The sequence below is a fragment of the Manis javanica genome, chromosome 4, assembly GCF_040802235.1.
Source record: "Manis javanica isolate MJ-LG chromosome 4, MJ_LKY, whole genome shotgun sequence".
Taxonomy (NCBI): Eukaryota; Metazoa; Chordata; class Mammalia; order Pholidota; family Manidae; genus Manis; species Manis javanica.
In genome coordinates, this window is record NC_133159.1 from 54,544,312 (window position 1) to 54,565,114 (window position 20,803).

General features: G+C 42.5%; 1 protein-coding gene, 1 long non-coding RNA gene and 1 pseudogene across 3 annotated transcripts in view; all 3 read left to right on the forward strand.

The window, feature by feature from the left end:
* Positions 1–20,803, forward strand: part of PDE4B (phosphodiesterase 4B) — a 549,746-nt gene that overhangs the window by 489,772 nt on the left and 39,171 nt on the right. The window lies entirely within an intron of this gene.
* LOC140848908 (uncharacterized) lies at positions 1,698–18,840 on the forward strand. The gene is made up of 2 exons (XR_012130197.1): positions 1,698–1,767; positions 18,497–18,840. It is a non-coding gene; the product is annotated as an uncharacterized lncRNA (long non-coding RNA).
* Positions 7,920–10,441, forward strand: LOC118973542 (transketolase pseudogene; annotated as a pseudogene).

Sequence of the window (20,803 nt, forward strand, 5' to 3'; positions counted from 1 at the left end):
TGTTAAAACTGCCCTTATTTGGAGTCCTGCTGTGATTAGAGTGATGCATTTGTGGTAGATTCACTAACCCAGTGTTGATGCTTTACACCTATGGAAGCCGAGGAGAAAATATGGACCATGGGGGTTTCCCAGAGATTCCCAGGAATGGTGCGCATTGCTGTTTTAAATGTTGCTGTTGATGGGATTAATGTTAGATAAAGAGCCAAGCTGCATGAGCCAGTGGGGAGGAGTCAGGGGCAAAAGTCAGATTTCCAAGAGCATCATGCCAGACTTTCTGCTGGCATTTTACACATTACTTCATTTGATCCTCATGGTGAGTCACCATGACCTTATGAAGTGGCCATTATTACCCCAGTTTTACAGGTAGAGATCCTCAGAGTCACGCTGAACACGTAACTTGCTCAAGGACACACAGTTGTAAATGGCAGAACTTTTTCTTCATACCATGCTGGCTGTTGCCTTCAGTAACCATGAAGGAAACACAAATTTGGGCAGATGAGAAGGTTGAGGTTAGTTGAGGAATTTCAGAATTAGCAGTGGAATACTTCCCAATGATAAGCTCCAAAGTGTAATATAAGTGACAGAAGAATCAAGATGTTAATTGTAGATGTCAGTGCCCAAGAAGTTAGAGTTCATTGATTTCCCAGAAATGTTTCGTTGAAGTATATAATATGCAGAGAGAAAAGTGCACAAATCACAAGGTAGGAGTCAGTGAAATTTCACGAAAGGAATACGCCATGTAAACAGCACCCAGATGAAGAACTAGGTCATTGCCAGCCCCGGAGAAGGCCTCCGCAGGTCCTCTCTGAGTTTCAACCCCCTTCAAGGTAACCACTATCTTGATTTCTAATACCATCACTTTGTTTTGCCCTCTTTTGAACTTGTTATAAATTGAATCCTATTTCTATGTACTTTTTAATATCTGGTTTCTTTTGCTCAACATTTACGTTTCTGAGATTCATCCCTGTTGTTGCCTGTGGCAGTTGTTCTGATTGACTGAACCACCATACAGCCTTGCAAAGAGCTGCCCCATTCTCTAGTGGGAAGAGAGTTTAATTATGTGAGGCAGGCAGATAAACAAAAGATTATTTACATTTACTTTTTATGTGCTTTCGTTGGGTAAAAGGTAGGAGAGACTTAATGGATATGCTTCTGATCCATACAGAGCTATGTTAAAATTGCATGTAGATACAATTTGTAGAAAATTGGTAAGACAGTTCTTCATAGTCTACAGCATGACATACATCTTTATAATCAGAAAAGAAGGCTCAAAATATCCTATGCAGTTTACATATGCATTGTCAAACCAGAAAAGAGGAAGAGGTTCAATGAATATACTGGCATTTTAAAAGAAGAAAATTGTATCATTATGAGGGGTTGGAAGTTTGAGATTCACTGAACTATTCTTAGTTATTTGGAAATGATGCACCCTTAGTCCTGGAAGAAGATTTAAGGGAACACCAGCTACCATTTGGTACTATCTCTCCGGGAAGGTACTGTGTTAACCACTGTGCAATGCAAATATAAATAACTAGATACACTTTAAGGCATGAGACATAATGTTCTGAAAGTCATGTCCCAGAATGGTCAGATATTTAGACAAGTATGTGATTAGTATGGCAAGTGGACTTATGAAACTTCCAAGTTACTCAACTTCCCTTGAACTCCTTTTCTTCTATAAAATAGAGATAAGGCTCCTTCTAGCTCTTTGGCTGCAGTGAGAATCAGCTGGTGTGATATATAAGGAAGCACTTTGCAAACTGTAACGTAAGTATGGTATGTTTCTTACCGGCTATATGTCCTTTTCAATATTCATTGCAGGCAAAGGGAGATTACCCAGATTGGAAGCATCACAGATTGTAGCAGAGTTTAGCGGGGGGATGAAGAGCTGGGCCTTTGGAGTCAGATGGTCCTGGGTGAGAGTAAGGGCTCTGCCACTTACTAGTGGCTGTATGTCTTTAGCCAAGTTATTTAACCTTCTCAAGTCACAGATTCATCTGTAGAATAGAGATAATAACATTGCATACACTGCAGTATGTGCCAACATCCCACTTGCTAGGGAAGCTTCCTTCCCTAAGTATGCAGTCAATCCATCTTTTCCCTGATCCCTCACGGCCCCAGTGTAGAGTTCTGTGACAGCACAAAATTATGGCTAACAGGGTGAGACTGGGAATCAAGAGAGAATGAGCATCCTTGAGCAGCTTGCAAATTACCAATGGCTATAAACCCACATTGCATTATCCCCAAAATGACAAAGGTAATAGCTACCCCATAGGATGTCAAACATTAGTAGCGTGTGAAGGCCTTAGTATACTGCCTGGCACACAGAGGTCCCAATAAATGGCTTAGTCTTAGGCTCTGTCATAATTTGCACATGACACGTTTGTTACCCCGGCTAAACTATGGTTTATTTTCAGGTCCAGATCCTTGCCTTAGTTTATTTTGTGTCCATAGAACCTTAGACAATCCTGTCTGGTACATAATAGATACTCGGTGTTTCCAGGGAGAGGGAGGGAGGGAATAGCAGTTGTGAGATGCAGCTGGGCTTGACCCTGAGAAACCCAAGACCTGGGTTCAGGCCCAGCTTTTCCATCTGCTAGCTGTGGAGTGTTAAACTGGTCACTCATTGTGTGTGAGTCTCATTCTCTTTATCAGCAAAATGGGTTTCCTACTACTCACTTCACAGCATCCTTAGGAGGATATTTGAGATGATGTGTGTGAGGATATTTTCTAAATAGAAAAGTGCTTTCCAAATTTCTTATGAGCAATGCCATCATTATGGCAAGAACTGCCTTCTCTGTCTTCTTGATTTTACTTAGTAGCCAGCCACTGTGCAGGGATGTCTGCCGATAGAGGGGAAGGCTCTATGTCAGCTGCCATGAGGAGGTATTTGCTTTTAAGATGTTCACAAGGTGGAAGGCGGGGTAGAACCCCTGGCCTCTGCCCCGAGCCATGACAGGGAGTGGGAGAGAAATCTGGGGCAGTGGCCCTTGACTTCAGTCGGCCTGCCTCAGTGAGTGCCCGGCAGCCGCGGTCTCTGAAGTGGCCGCTGAGAGCACATGCACGGCAGGCCTGCCCAAGCTTGTCTTTGGGAGGCTGCATCCTTTGTCAAATGTCACCAGTGTCATGTTCTCGTTACCATCATAACACACATTTTAAAGCAGCAAACTGTATTCCCCATGACATAAATGGTACAGTGGCAGAGCAGTGGGGCAGAGGGTGGCCTGATGCCAACGGAATAGAAAGTCAGGGACTGGGTGCTGACAGTCACTTCCCCACTCTGAGTACTGCACATGGGGACCTCCTCAGGGACTTTCACAGTAGCTCTCACGCAGAGTTTCTCTTTCCTTAGGTGTAAATTCCCAAGTGTGTAGGTCTGGGAGCCTCTGGAGAAGCACAAATAAAGGGCAATTTGGTTTCAATGCCTCTTACATGCCATCAGGGATCCACAAAACTTTTTCAGTGTAAAAGCAACTCCTTATTACGGACATTCCTTGAAAACATTGCCTAATTTCCCCACATCTCAATCCAGATTTCTTTAATCTACTTTTCATCTAAAAAGAGCATTTAAATGTATGTCAAACCTGTATTCTTAATTCTGGAGACCTGGGTTTCTCCACAGTGTTGAGGAAGTTTAGCTCCCATGGATATTGTACTAGTTTTCTACTGCTGTTGTGACAAATTACACAACCTTTGTGGCTTAAAACAACACAAATCAAGGTTTTGGCAAGCCTTTGTTCCTTTCTGGTATCTCCAGGGCAGAATCCATTTGCCTGCCTTTTCCAGCATCCAGAGGCTGCCTGTGTTCCTTGACTCCTGGCCCTTGTCCCTGCTCAAAGCCAGGAGTAGCGGGTTGAATCTTTCTTGCATTTTATCGCTCTGACACTGACTCAGCTGTGTCCCTCTTCCACATGTAAGGATGCTTAAACATAGGGCCCACCAGCTAATCCAGAGCGAGCTCCTTAATTTGACGTTAGTTTACCAGCAACCTTATTCCCATCTGCTACCTTTATTCTCCTTTGCCATGTAACACAATATACTTATAGTTTGCAAAGATTAGGATGCAGACATCTCTGAGAGAGCCTCATTCTATGTGTTACCGGTACTGAGACGATATCAGGATGTCTCTATAGCAATGATTGACAAATGTGGCCCATGGGCCAACCACTTATTTTTACAAATAAAGTTTTATTGAAACATAGCCACATACATTTGTTTATATAAGCCTGTGTTTACTTTCAGGCTTCTATGGTAGAGGTAGATATTTGTAGCAGAGACCATGTGGCCTAAGCCTAAAATAATTACTCTCTGACCCTTTTAAAAAAGTATACTGCCTTTTGCTCTGTAGCACCCCATAGATCTCTGATTGTGACCGTATCTCTATAGAGCATCACTTGGGGATCTTGTGAGTATCTTCCTCATGTTTTTCACTTCCCACTCCATACACACATACACACACACACTTTGAAAATTCCCAACAGTGCCCTGGATGCCTCTCCTCCTCTACCCTCAATTGCCATAATACTACTGAACCCTTGCAGCAACTCCAAGCACCGTACTGTGTCCTGTCTTTACTCTGATGCCTGTTGTTCCCTTTGCTTAGAATGCATTTGCCTTCTTTATCTGTCTCCTGCCAAGCAAGCTCCTATTCATCCTTTAAAACCCTGCCAAGGTAAAACCTCCAGGAAGCCTTCCCCAGCACCCATAGCCAAGGAGAAATAGTTATTCCTATTCTCAAAATTGAACTATCAGTAGCTGTTATATTTACCTTTACTATTACATTTACACTGCCTCAATGGCAGTGGCTGTTATATTTACTCTTCTTAGAATCCATTGCCTCTAGCATAGGGACTGACATGTATTATATATCCAATTAATATTAGTTCAATTGATTGGCACTTTAAATATTGCCAGCTGGAGAAGAGATACAGCACAGTGGCAACAACAGGCTCTTTAAAATTCCAAATTGGTCTCTGCTGTTACACAAAGGCTGTGTGACCTTGGAGATGTCAGTTCCCTTCTCCTGCATGCAGTCTTGTCATCTACGATACAAAAAATTGCCTTAAATGTAGTCAGTCCTAAGATCTCTTCCAGGTTTAACTGTCCTTTCTGTTCCAGAGAACTTGGCCTTGTTCTTTGCAGATGCTAAAGAGAGAGAACTCTCCTATATTAGGCTTGTGCCCTGCAGGACTGGAAATCTTCCAACAAACATGTCCCTCAAAGCTCTGCTTTGTGTAGCAAATGGGGATTGAGGAAATGGGGAAGGAGAGAGTGGAGAAGAATAAGGAGTTGGTGAGATAATCTGGGGGAATCTCATATTTGTTCCTGAGAGTCAAGGCCAGGGAATGTGTGCTTACAATCCCTCGCCTGTAGTCCTTGCAGTAATCTGTGCCTGGAGCTCTGTCCACATACCAGATGCTCACTCCACATCGCTGTAACAGTATGGGAATCACACCAAACTAAATGTGCTCAAATGAACATCTTTTCCCCTCCTTTCCCCTCCAACTCTGACGTGGCTCTCATGGCTCTGCTCTCAGGTCCCACTCCAGGACTAGGAACGTTGGTGATAGGTTTGGACGTCTTCCTCTCCCTAGTCACCTCTGTCCTTTTGCTTCTGTGTACCCTACACAGAGGCCTGCCATTGAGCCTGGACATTCAGGCCACCTTTCCAGTCTCATTTACCATTTCTTGTTCTTTCATCTGTATATTAATGATAATGCAATCAAATAATGCAATCTACCTCATAAGACTGTTTTGAAAATTAGAGGCATTTTCAGGCTGATTCTCAATTAATGGTTGCTATGATTAGCATTGTTCTTCTTATCCATCTTTCCCAGGGTCCTTCAGTTTTGGGGGCACCGGCTCTTGAGCATTTGGAGTTAGAGAAAGTAAGGAGAGATTTTATCATGACTAGACACAGAAATTGTTCTTGCCCCTAAATCTTGTTTGGAACATTCCACACTCAACTCCATACATTATAGTGGGTTATGGCATTTCATTTTACCTGTCTATAAGGCAAGTATTTATTAAGAGCTTGCTGTTTCCCAGGCACTGTTCAGGGCTTGCCATTAGCGGCTTCAGTGGTCTTTTTATAGATGAGTCATTCCCTCTTCCTCATCTCTGGCCGAGTCCTCCTTACCTCAAAGGAAGTGTGGTATGAGAACTGCAATTCAAAGTTTCTGCTGAGGCTGGGTCCTGAGCCTTGGCCATGTAAGACTCATGCAGCCTCCACCCCTTCCCCTGAGGCTGTGGCTGCCAGGTGCCAGCTGGGGCCTTCTGTCTGCTGCCTGCCTGAGTTATTCAATTTCAGAAAAATAATTTCTACTCCAAACTACAACTACTTGAAACTCATTCAAGGTGTACCAGTAATTCATTCATTCAATAAATTTAATCAGGGAATAAATTCAACTCAGTAAATGTTTGCTGAATTAAAGCAATCATTCAACAAGACTGACTTAACCTCAAAATGTCTGCTGCATGTTTCTACAGTAAGCTTTGTAGTATAATCTGTTTTGTAAAAGATCAGTTTATTTCCATGTTTACTGCTGTTTCAAATAATATAAATTCTCGTAATTCAAGGAAACCTTTTACACTAGATTACATGGTATCATGTGGTAAATGCCAGAAGAGCCACCAAAACAAAAAATAAAACAAAACAAATAACCAACAGCAAATCTCAGCTAATAAGAAAACATCTTTTAAGCAATCATTATCAGATTATCTAGATTATCCCAGTTTTAAGACTGCTCCGAATCTGTGAGACCGATATATGTGTAAAGTGGAAAAAAGAGACCACGATGTCAGAAGTGACACGAAGCATTTATACAGTCCTTGTCTGTCTGTGTGTGCTCAGGGGGAGACTGATTTAAGCCAATATTTTCTACCTTGCTTCACATTTATGTTGGCAAGATTTCACTGGCAAATATTGGTTTAAACCAAACAGTAAAATCTTTGATCCCATTTAAACAGACACTGCATTATACTGTGTCAGACACTGCATTACGAGGGGAGAAACAGGCAAGGGGTAAATATAACTGATAGCTATGATTTTTCAAAGACAAAAAGGAAAAATTTAGGATTAAGCAAAATTCTTCCAAGATAGAAATGCCAAGAAAACCATTGTGGACATACACAATTTTGTTTTTCTAAAGTCTGGAGCTGAGTTCAGTTAAGTGATGTAGTTTGCAAACCAGGGGAAATCAGGCCAGGAAAGGAAGTACTACTAAATCAGGAGAAACTGGCCAAAGGAAGCTGAGCTAGCTGACAGACACCGTGCTGGCGTCTTTCTCAAACAATTCTCAAACAATTCTTGTTTGCTGCGGTGTTGAGGTGAGGAGCCAGGAAACCTGGGGCCTGATTTTACATTTTGTCTGCTAGTTAGAAGTTCTGAATATATCACATAAAGCAACTGCTTGCTTTCCTACAAACACAGCTACAAAAAAGTATACTGTTAACCTTTCCTACCACACACACACACCCATGCACATACACACATTCACACATATACACATGTGCATGCACACATACATGCAAAAAAAAAAAAAGAGTTGCTTGATTTACTTCATCCTGTGCCTTCATTCACATCCAATGGTTCTTACTGAATCATCCAGGACTCCATAAATCACAAGAGTCTGTGAGTCTCCTGCTAATGTTCCTTCTTCTCACCCCCAGTACCTCTGTGCTCTCTAAATTCCTACCCCTCTCATTTCAGACACAACCCTGTGCTGCTGAGGTGTTTCTAAGAGTGTCTTCAGGAGGACTGGCTGTTTAATCTCTTAAATCTATGACTCTCTCTCTCTTAATTAAAGCACTGCAGTCCCCATTTGGGGGCAGGTGATGATAAGACTTGAAAGAAGCAGGGCCCCTGCTGAGATGAAGGGTCAGCCCTACTGACGACTGCCCAGGGTAAATTCTGTTCCTGTTTGTTTCTCTTCTTTTCCTTTGTCTTGTCTTTTTTTAACTTTTCATTGGCTTCCAGAAGAGACTGAGGAGGCAGGACCCCCCAGGGGAAAAAAAATTGTCAAAAATGAAAGGCTCAGATAGGGTGGTTATCACCAAGCCTGGCTAAGGATGGGGGTCATGTGGAAAAGAGACTGTCTTTTCCCCATTATATATTCCTGCCTCCTTTGTCATAGACTTATTGACAGTATAATATTTCAACAAACCAGCTCCTGTGTCTATTGTGTAATGGAAGACAGGGAGCTGTCAGAGCTCTGTGTGGGAGGCCATGTCCTTTGCTGGCATCTACAAGCTGGACAACCTCATTGCCATTCTTGACATCAGCTGCCTGGGTCAGAGTGACTCCATCCTGCTGCAGCACCAGGTAGACGTCTACAAGAAGTGCTGCAAAGCCTTCAATTGGTACACTGTCACCCTGGATGAACACAGTACAGAGGAGGGGTGCAAAGCTGTTAGTCAGGCCAAACACCAGCCAAAAGCTGTCACTGCCAAGACCTTCAAGGGCTGGGGGGTCACCAAGCTAGTAGATGAGGAGTCTTGGTGTGTGAACAGCCAAAACATGGCTGATCAGATCATCCAGGAAATCTATAGCCAGAGGCAGAGCAAAAAGAAGATCCTGATGACTGTCCCACAGGAGGGTCCCCCCTGAGTGGACATCACCAATATCTGCATGCCCATAGATTCCAGCTACAAATCTGGGAATAAGGCAGCCACCCTAACAGCCTATGGTCAGGCCCTGGCATGAAAAGGGACACCAAGAATTCTGTCTTTTTGGAGATCTTCAAACAGGAACACCTGGACCACTTCACCAGTATTCCACTGCCAAGCAGAGCATGGTGAGCATCGCTGTGGTCTGTGCTACATGCAATAGGATTGTGACCTTCTGCAGCATTTTCACAGCCTTCTTTACATGGGCCTTCAACCAGATTCACCTGGCAGCCATCTCCCAGAGCACCATGAACCTCTGCAGCTCCCACTGTGGCATGTCCATTGGGGAAGAACAGCCTTCTCAATGGATCTGGAAGATCTGGCCAACCCCATGTCAACCATCTTTTACCCAAGCAATGGGGTTTCTGAGGGGAAGCCAGTGGAATTAGGATCCAATACAAAGGGCATTTGCTTTACCTGGACGACCTTCCAGAAAACTCCATCATCTATGAGAACAATGAGGAATTCCATATCAGACAATCCAGAGTGGTCCTGAAGAGCAAGGATGATCAGGCGACTGAGACAGGGACCACAGTGACTCTGCATGAGGACTTGGCCACTGCCGACATACTAAAAAAAGAAAAGATAACATTTGCATGTTGGACCCCTTCACTATCAAGCCCCTGGGCAGGAAACTCATTCTCAATAGTGCCCAGGCTTCCAAGGGCAGGTCTTCAGGGTGGAGGACCACTACTGCAAAGGTGGCGTCATGAGGTGGTAGTCTCTGCAGTAGTGGGCAAGACAGGTGTCACTGTGACCTGCCTGACTGCCAGCCCACTGCCAAGAAGCAGGAAGCCAACTGTGCTACTGAAGATGTTTGGCACCAACAGGGATGATACAGCATAAGCTATGAGGGGCCTCATCACCACAGCCAGAGGTGGCCAGGGGTGCAAGGTGGGAGTGCTACACACTCCAGAGATTCTGGCAAAGGTGCTCAAAGATGTACTGAGAGTAGTGATAAAATACATGTTTTGAGAACAATGAAAAAAATAATTCCAGAGCCCACACTGCTTCAGTATATTGGGGTCTAGCCTGGAATCACCCCCAGAAAATTCATGTGCAACTCTTTCACAGACTGGTGTAGTGATCAAGTACCAACTTTGGATTCAGGCTGGATTAGAAACTGAATTCCACTATGGTCCAGGTGTGACTTTGGGCAGGTCGTGTAACTCTCTGAGCTTCTCATTGCTCACCTATAAATTAGGAATAATAGCCAGTTAATGGGGTTGCTGCAAAAATTAAATGAGATTATATACAAAGTCTCTCAGGCACTGCCTGACTTCTGGTAAATCAGAAACAAAGTGAAGCCAACCCAAATGGCTCCTTGAGACTTGTTAGCCACTAAGGCATTCCTAATGGCACTGGAGGTAGACTGCCATGTCTGAATTGTGGCTCTACTCAGCCTGTGACCTTGGGAAAATTACTGATCATATGCAAAGTAAATGATCTATTATAATACTCAGGCCATGGAACTATGAAAAGGATTAAATTAGTCCATGCATGTGAAGTGTTTAGAAACAGTGATTGTTGCTAATAAATAGAACTACAATCATTATCATTGTCACCACCTCCTTTGAGACAGCATTTGTAGGGGGGTGAATGTTGGCGTTGGGGTGTTCAGGTCCTGGCTGTAGCCTGTGACCCAGAACAGAGCTGTCCAGTATACATATAATGCAAGCCCACAGAGAATTTTAAGTTTTCTAATAAACGCATTAAAAGAAACTGGTTAATGGGGGGATTCTAGTAACCATAATGCTGCTCATGTAATTGTATATTAATGATACCAAAAAAAAACCAAACTGGTACCCTTCATTTTAATAATGTATTTTGCTTAATATCCAAAATACTATCCTTTCAACATACAGATTTTTAAATGTATTGAGCTATTTTCCATTGGCTTTTCTCACACAGTCTGTGAAATCCAGTGTGTATGTCATACCTGCAGCATGTCTCACATCAGACTAACCCACCCCATTTTAAGTGCTCAACAGCACACATGTCTGGTAACCATTGTATTGGACAATGCAGAAATTCCAGATTCTCAAGTGTGCTCTCTCACCCTGGGTAGCATCAGTGATCTCATTTGTAAAAGAGGTGATAACTTTTGTGGCTTTGTTTGCAGAAGAAAATGAGCAAACTTGCAAGGGCTTTGTCAACTGAGAGACTGTGTGTAGTAGGCTCTCTGCAATACTTGACTGTCAAATGCTACACTCTCCTCATGTGGTGAAGTGCTAGTAGATGAGGAGTCTTGGTGTGTGAACTGAGATATCACCCAGGACAGCCCCCCACTGGGGAAGCTCTCTGATAGGTAAAGGAAAGGGATTTTAGCTGGTAATATTTTGAGAGATAGGAAAATATGTAGCCCTTTTCTCCTCCCCACCTACCACATTCATTCCTAACAGCAGCCACCTTTGTTTCTACTCTCCATTGATTCTCTAAATTCCATTGATGTCTTTCAATCCACAAGTAAAGATAAATTTAGGGCATAAATTACCTTATTTAATACCCTAATTTAGGACCTCATTACTTCTTAACTCCTAACTTTTCCTGCAAATAATAATCTCTGATATTAATAATTTTTCAAGTGTTTATCTCTATCCCATCCTATAATCCTTATGCTTTACTGATATTAGATCAATATTCATTTTCTTAGAGGCTGCATTGTCATAGCAGAGCACAGAACTTGGAGTCAGAAAGGCTAGATTCAAGTCTGTGGGTTCTTCACTTACTAGTTATAGGATTTGGGTGAGACACTTAAACTCCCTGAACTTTAGTGTCTTCCTCTAAAAAATAGACACAATAACACATCTCTCACAAGATATGATAAGGATTACTTAAAGGGATTATACATATGAAAGAGATCTTTAAATGTAAAGCATTTACAACAGTAAAACAGTATTAAGACAATTATAAGCCACTGTGTGTGTCATTCTTCTGTTGAACAGTTTTCAGTGGCTCCCCATTATCTGCCAAATAAAGTCAGATTCCTTAGTCTAGCATAAAAAGCTCTTTAAGATCTGGCCCTGACCACCCTACTTTTTGCAAATTTATTCTACTCTGCTTTCTTAGTGAAATCTACTCTTCTAACCAAATAGTACTGTTATATTTTTTCTTCCCAAACGTAACTGAATAGTGTGGTGTATTATGAACTTATTACTTTGACTCATATTGTGCTTTGCCTTACTTCATTTTTTCATCTCTCAAAATTCAACCCATTCTTTCTGATCTGGCTTCCAAATCTCTCCTGATCTGCCTTTCCCCCATGTCTTTAAGATCTGTCTGTGCTCCCCTCAACTTTACTTATATCTTTCATATGAGAACCATCAAAACCTACCTGGTATTCTAGAATTGCCCAGTGCACAGAGAGCTGCTGTAAGATGCCTAAATACAGCAATTCAGTGACAGTGAAAGAACAGCTCTGCCTGTCACTTTGCAGAAGTCCCCTTGAGAGACAAAATGTTTCCCATACCAAAACTAGCCATCCTGGAAATCTAGGCAAGATATGAATGCAAAAGAAATAAAGAGCTCATTAATTGTGGTACATTGAATAAATCAGCAAAATGAAGGCGGTTTGTTTGAGCTCTGGTAAAACAAGAACATGAATTTTGGCATTGTTTCTCTAATACTCTTCAGTAGCAAAGGACTTATTTTTGGGAGTGGTAGATAGCCCATCTGTTGGTATATTGGGCAAATCAGCAGTTCAACAATATTTTTTGAGCTTCTACTAGGTCATAAATGCTGTACTGCATAGAAGATCAGTCAAAAAGGTGTTCCTGCTCTCAAGAAGGTTATCTAGTGGGTGAGATAAACCGAGAATATAATTCCAATGAAATATGGTCAGTTGAAAATAGAACTGCACATGGTGTTGTGGGAGCTTTGAGGAAGGGAACTTAATCCAACCTCAGAATATTTTGCGAGCTTTCTAGATGTGCTAACTTCAGTCCAAATCCTAAAAGATAAGTAAGAGTTTAGCCAGGTGAACAGGTTTGGGAAGGGCACTTCAGGCAGATGGAAATGCCTCAGCAGAGATGCCTACAGTCCCCCTCAGCAGTGGAGCTGAGGGTGCCAGGCTTGGAGAAAGCAGCCATGTAAGTCTCCCAGCTAAACCCCTGCTCTGATTTCATGCTTACCCAGCAACCTTGATTGAATTTGGTCTCATGTCAAGGAGCATGTAATGACCAGATGGCATGAAAAGCTTTTGTTAAATTATTACTTTCTGTAGATGAAGTCACTGGTCTCTGACTTGTTGCACACTTGTGAGGTGGACCGGTGTGAGGAGAATGAAGTCACATGGCACTGATGGACATACTCTTGACCTGAGAAACTGAAGTGACTAGGCATTTTGGTCACCATTCAGAGACCACTATCCAGAGGCCATATCATTTCAACTCATGAATATTTCAAGTCCATTTATCTCTCTCCATCTCCATTGCTACTACTTAATTCTAGCCATCCTCATCTCCTGCCTAGGTTTTTGCCATAAAATGAATACTAATGCTACCAGCAAGGGGCATGAATCCTTATTAGGAGCTGGGTGCTGTCCTAGAGCTCTGACGTAGGTAACCTCATTTAATCCCCCAAACAGCCCCAAGGGAGGACGTCTTCCTTCAGACCCTGAGCTTTACACACTGTTTAGCTCATCTTCTTGCGCCCATTCCTCCAGTGAGAGTGATCTTTTGAAAACGCAATTTTGGCTAGGCCACTTCTTTGATGAGGCTCCAAAAAGTTTTCTCATTGCTTCCAGAATAAAGGTTCCCCAGGGCCTTTCACAGCTCTGTATGACCTCATCTACATTTCTCATACCAGGCTTTTCCTCTCCCTGCGTTCCTGCTGTGTGGACCTCTCTTAGGACACTGAGCACACCCTGAGGCCCCTCCTGCCTAGAATGCTTTCCTCCCTTTTACATTTAATTCTTATTCCTTCAAGTCTCATACCTTTCTAAGGCAGGCCTTCCCTGAACGCCCACTATCACATTCCCCCATTTGTTTACAACAAGCCCCAGGGCTTAGCAAAAAGATCACAGAGTTTAGAATCAGAAAACTTGAGTTTGCTGCCTCCCTCCTCCTGCTTTCCCTTCCCTCTGTCTCCCTCCTCTCCATCTCCTTTGCATCTGCCTCCCTCTTTACTGCTCTCTCTGTCTGTCTCATTGGACGACTTCAAATCGTTAAACATCCCCAAGGCTCAACTTTCTCACATGCATAATGGAAATTGTATGTCATAATAACAATAATTTCTGCCTCATGGGGTTTATTTCTCAAGGAAAAACTGAGATATGCAAGTGAAAATGCTTGGTAATCGGTCAAGTTATATATACAAAAGCTAGTTGTGATTGGAGTGTTTTATTAAATTTGTAGTCTTAAAGGAGTTTGCTAAAGAGATCAGCCTCAAATGACCTACTTTCCAGTGCTATTTCCCTGGAAGGCAGTGAGCCTCTTCTTGCATGAATCCACCCAGAGTGAAATCCCTGTCATGTGCGGTTGCGAAGTTCCATATTTATAAAGACACTTAACAAAGACCTGCAAGCAAGGCCACCTCCGGGCTTGCACACCCACCTTTGGAAGAACTGAATTCCAGAGTGTGTAAGTGTCCTCCAGGCCCTGTGATTTGTTCTAAGGATGTTTCACTCCAGGTGAAAACAATGTGCCTTCTTGCAAGTTTGCACTCTAACACAGATGCATTTCACTTACCAAATATTCATCAAAAGAAAATATATGCCTTTGCTAACTTAGGGGCAAAAAATCACAACCAAGATCACTAAATAAACAGGCCAATAGCCCCAACCTAACCTGTAAATAGAGGCTGATTTCTTCATGTATGAAGCTATTTTATATTTTATAATACCTACTGTTCTATGAAGAGAAAGAGAGGAAAGAAGTATGCCTGTTTGCTGCAAGACACACAGAATCTAGTGAGGCCATCTAGAAGCTTGAGTACAAAGCTAGAGTCATGAGCTGAATGTTGGCACTCTAATTAGCACACACGTCTCACTTCCAAAGATCAGAAGACTGTTTTTTAGTTTTCCCCATCAAGGAGTCCTTAATATTTTCCCTTGTGGAGCCCTTGCTTTGGAAGTTTTGTCTACAAAAACAAAAACTGCATTTAAAGCTAATAATTAGTCTGTCAAATTAAAATTTCCAGTTATTTTATGGATACTTTCTTAATGCTATTTCAATTACTTAGCGGCATTCATGAATTAAGAGCTAAGGACTGTCTTTGGATGTTTTCCTCTCAATGCCAAGGGTTTACTTCATGTTGAGATTAAAAGTGCTGTGACCCCCTGTTCTATGCCCTGCTGTCACACAGCCCTCCCAGTCATGCTAGCTTGCCCCCACACCAGTGTGCCACCAGGCCATTATTGCATAAGGTCACACACTGTGTAGTTTGGGTACTGATCAAAGGCACTCAGCCAGCTGGGGAGGGAGAGCCGAAATTCAGCCCATGATTTCCTTCCTCAGCTTTCAGGCTGGGTCTTCCCAAAGAGGGTGGATTTTTCTAATTTTTGCACTGTATAAGCTTGGGGTGGCAGCAGGGGAAGGGAGGAAGCTGATAAGGCACCCCACTTCACAGAATGACCATTTTTAAGACTGGAAAAAGGCATTTGCCATATAATCATTCAGTACAATGGACTGTACCACTCCAGCATTGCTTATTCCTTGCTGTAACCCAGCAGCACATGTGGCATATAGAGGACACTCAATGTATTCTTGTAGAATGAATGTTTGTGGAACAAACAGCTTTCTCATACATTTCTCCATGTCTGAAGGTCCACTGATCTGGTGTGTCAGTCAGGACTTGGTGAAAGCAGAATAATACACCAGGCCAGGTCTATATTTTAGAAGTGAAAACCAAGAAACTCTATCCTAACCTGGAGGTGGTTCCCTATCTGAGGTCATGCAGTAGGAGGGCCACTTTAGGATTTCATGGCCACCTTACGTGTTCTCCCTTCACTAGGACGGGAGCACAATCCCACCTGACCTGGCTATCAAATATCAGCTACTCTACCCTCAGGAAAGTGACCAGGATGAGTGAGAGGGTTTTGAGGATGGGAGAGGGGAAAAGGTCCCTGACAAGTGCCAAGGACTTGGCATGTGTTGATTCATTTAATTCTCACAGCTGGTATATGCTAGCTTCCTGTTTACAGGTATTGAAATGGAGGCACAGTAAGGCTACTTACCTTGTGTAAGGTCAAACTGCTAGGAAATAAATGGCAGAGTTAGGATTTATGGACAGCTTGGTCAGACTCCAATGTGTTCCACTGAATTCTGAGCTAGTCAGAGTGTCCTAGCCTGTGTAATATTACAGCCAACACCTTGTTTGGGTTGCTTTCAAGCTGTGTGAGATTTACTAAAATTTTGTTGATATCCATTGCAGCAGTTCAACAAAAGGAAAGGAAATGTGTTTTTAGAAATCCTGCTCTTTGTTTTTTAAACTGGGCTTTCCCTGGATAGGACTATCTGTTGAAAGCATGCATGGAAAATCAGATAGACAGACGTGTGCACTATCGCCAAGTGTCAAAGTCAGTGAATTTTCATAAAATGAACACACCCATGTAACCAGTACTCAGCTCAAGAAATCGATCATTGCCAGCCCCCTACAAGGCCCCCTTAAGTCCTCCCAGTCATGACACCCCACCTCCCAAGGTAACTACTCTCTTGGCTTCTAATATCACAAATTTGTTTTTGCCTCTTTTGAACTTTATATAAATTGAATCCTATTTTTACATACTTTTTAATGTCTGGTTTCTTTTGCTTGGCATCTATATTTATTAGATCCATTCCTATTGTTGGATGCCACTGTTGTTCTGATTTAGTCATCACATAACTTGGCCCCTTCGCTCGTGGAAAGAGAATCCAATTACATGAGGCAGATGAACACGAGACTGTTTACATTTCTTTTCTAAGTGCTCCCTTTAGGTAGGATTTGAGGGAGACTTGACAGATAAATTTCTGATACATACAGAGCTCTGTTAAAATTGCATTTAGAATGATCTTTTATATCAGGAATCTAAAATACTCAAACTCATAGACCCTGAGAATAGAATGATAGTTATGAGGGCCTGGGGCAAAGGGAGACTGAGGAAGCACTGGTCAAAGCGCACACAGCTTCAGATACGACAGGTAAGTCCCAGAGATCTCCTATACAGAGTGGTGCATATGGTTAAAAGTACTGTATCATACACTTAAAAAAGTGTGTTAGATTTTCTCATCTCACACACGCACACACACTCACACACAAAAGAGGGAGGGAGGAAATCTTTAGAGGAGACGGTGACATTTATAAAACTGTGTGTGGTGATGGTTTTGGAGCTGTGTACTTACCTTCGGACTCACCAAGGTGTATACATTAAATGTACACAGCTTTTTTGTATGTCAGTCATACCTCATTTACATACAGTTTGTAGAAAATTTATTTTTGGGGTATATTGTGATGCTTTCACTTGCTGGCTGTGGAAGTTGGAGCAGGGCACTCCCCTCTCTGAACTGCAGTTTTCTCATTTGTATTAAGATCGATGATATGTAAGGTTTCAAAACTAAATGATGTAAACATGTTAAGAGCTTCCGTGCTCACTTTCTCAGAGATCACTGGAGTAATCAGGTCCATTTCCCTGACAGAATATAGGGTGAACTTTAGGGCACTTGAGGTTGTTACCAGCTTGGCCACTGACTTCAAAACAGCTAAAAGCTGTTTCCATGTTTTTCAGCTATGAGTAGCTAGCTATCTGTGGCCAGGCTGAGGTTTTTTCATTACCCTTTCCTGTCCTTTGTCTGAATCTCTGCTTCCCAACACCTCTGCAAACACACACACATACACACACACACACACATTTCTGTTGTATTTGCCTGAAGAAACTGAGGGAAGTGGAATATAAACTAAGAATTACCTGAAGTAGACATTTATTAAAACAGAAAAAGGGAGATCACTGACTGAAAAAAAAAGAATGTTACCAGCAATTTGTTGTGTATAATCTCATTTCAATTACATATATATGTGTGCACACAAGCACACACTTGTGTGAAAGAATATGCATGGGGTGCCTATTGTATATATATATATGATCTCTATATATATAGTGATCTCTGCTTAGTACAAGAAGTGACATTTTTATCATTTTGAATCTTTACTGCTCTGTAATTTTCTTATTTCCTATAATGCATCTATATCCCACCTGTAATAAGCAATGTGATATTTACAAAATGTGCATAATACTTACAGTTTTGCAGTCTGGTTTTATGCATATTCTCCTATTTAAATTTTCCCTGTGAAAGTAGGATAAGTATTCTTCTTACCCTTTTTTCACAGATAAAGAAATTTAGTCTCAGCAAACAGGTCACTAGCCTGAGATCACCCACTAAAGGAAGATGCAGGGCCAGAATCATAGGAAGTTCTGAGTAAACATTGTGCCACCTCCCTGTGCTAACGACTGTGTTAGCTAGAAAAGGGAAGAGAAGACTTCAGACGTAACAACATTTGGGAAAGCAATTGCACAATTACATAGAGAATACTCAAGGTAAAATGCCACTTCAAACATAGCATTCTCAGGAATACATGCATTTTCACCACTGAGCTGAAAATTTCATAGACCAAGGTACAGTCTGGCCAGGAATCTTGTTCTCACAATTTAACCTCTCACTTTTTAGCTTGTGCCTTAAGGTGAATTAGAGATAATCGTACATCTTCAGTGTCTGTCACACAGCACAGGGATGTTGCAAGGATTAATGAGTAGTGTGTTTGGAGTTCCTTTGAGAAAAGAGCTATGTAAATGCCATATATGATTACCAAATTAATATTAATTACAATTATTCACCCATTCTCTCTTCCTGTTTCTCAGGGTCAAATGCAATACCTACCAGACCTGCAGAAGGAAGTAAATCCTCTTTGTCATTCTTGATAGAGTGAAAGAGAAAGAAGGGCAGAAGAGAAGGGAGGTTGGTTCTCCCATTCCTTCTTCCTCTGGAAATTTTTGACAAAATAGGAACTGACTGCATCACCATACATGGTCCCATTACCTGCTCTTCACCCCTTAAGACTTTTTTCTGTGATGTGAAGCATTGTTCCTTTTCAGAGCCATGCTGCTAAAATGAGACAAGACCTGCTTCCTGGCCATGCAGTGAAGGGCATGCCCTCAGAGGGGCACCATAGCCACTATAAAAGATAATAATAATTTTATCTTGATCTTGTGTTTTGTAAGTGAAATCTGATGGGACAGTGGAGCCTTGGCTCATATGCTGTGCCACCTCCTGTCACCTGCCTGCCTCCCCTGGATGTGTTCTCAGCCACAAACCCCGAGACTCACCCAACATCCCTTCCCCTGCCCCTGCCCCCACCCCATTGCCACGCTGCTGTCCGTTCCCAGCCTGGGTGTGGGTGCAGGAAGGATCTGAGTTGGGCATGTGTGCCGTGCTGTCCTAGGTAAGCCATGGTAGCAGCCGCCCCTGCCCTGGGCTGGCCTGGCTATAACATGCTAGACAGAGGCCATGTCTCGGTGGGGGGGAGAGCCTCTCATGCAGGGCTGGTAGCACCCTCTGGGGTCACTCGCCTGTCTGCTGTGACCTGGGTGTCAGTTCTGTGGGAAAGAAAGATGCTTGACTTCCCCAGAGCCTGTCCCCGCTGAGCCACAGCATAGCAGTTTGGATGCTGGCAGGCAGGGGTACCCAGCAAACGGCAGGCTGCACAGTTGCCCTGAGTCCTGGGACCTGTGAGGGGCTGTGCTCTCCTCATGGTATCCCCATGCCTGAGAGAACAGGATACTAAAGAGTAAGTAAACCCACCGTGCCATTCATTCATTGTGACAAATGTACCATAATAATTACGGGGATGTTCTCTTTATAATCTTAGCAACTTTTCTGTTTATCTAGCACTACTTTAAAATAAAAGGTTTATTTAAAAAATAGCACCATTATGGCAGGTCAAGAGAGAAAATCTTTAAGAAAGGAAACTCATATTTTACTACCTTTAACTTTTTCCTGTTTTTTTTTTTTTGAATGAAGGGTCCTACATGCTCATTTTGAGACCTGTCCTTTGAATTATGCAGCTGATCCTCATTAGAAAACCCCTGGTTGAATATGCAGTTCTTCCACCTCTCTTCCTGTTCCTCCTGCCCCTGCCTTCAAATTCTAGGCCTTCAAGTTACCGTGATTGCCATTAATAATTATTCTCCTATGTACTAATCACCTAGTAAAAACTGGCTACCATACCAGGCACTTCATATACTTTAACTCATTTATCTCCTTTGTAACTTTATGAGATAAATATTCTTATCCTTATTTTAAAATGTAGGAAATTGAGGTCCAGGATTGCATAGTAAGTGATAGTAGAGAAAGCCAAAATGGGTGAGTCGCACTCCAGCACTGGTACTCTTTCCATAGTGCTATGGATAAAACCATTCAGCCTCTAAGTACCTCTATTTTCAGGCAGCCTAGGCAGGCACTGTGGTTTTGATTACTCCGAGGATTTACAGAGACCACTATGTACCAAGCCCTGGGCCAGGCACTGGAGCTGTGAAATTATAATGTGGAGGCCGGTCCTGAACTGTACTTGGCCTCTCCTTTGGCTGCATTTAGAAGTAACAGGGGTTTGATGCCCCCGTTCTGAGCCCACTCTGTCTTCTGTGCCTCCTGCCATAGTTACAGTGATAAGAAGGCTCTAAAGTGGAACACAAAGAAGTTTTGACCATGGCTTAAGAATCTAGGAAGGAACAACCCCTCATGCTCCAAACATAATATCTTTCACTTAAAAAACTATTGTGGTGGACCAGAATAAGAAAGGGCAGTGGAGTGAAGGTCCTGTCACATCCCTTGGCCAGTCCCTGATATCTCACTGCTGAACCAGCTCAAGGAGAATGTGTGAGCTTGTTATGTGCGACAATGAATGAGCTGTAATGGTAACACTTAATTGGTGGAGCATTGAAGAATCCTCCTCCTACTCCAGGCTTGTGCTGCTGTAATTGCTGTATTTCCTTTGTCAGGTGTGGAAATTGGATCCCCTTTTTCCTCTTCATGAAGGAGAAATGTGATATATCATCTTACAGAAATTTTGCATGTTGGCCGATTCAGAAGGCTTTGAGCAAGTTGCTTACCCCCCACCATCCCAATGCCTGTCACATCTTAGTTACGGAGAACCACAGGTGGTGGCGGGG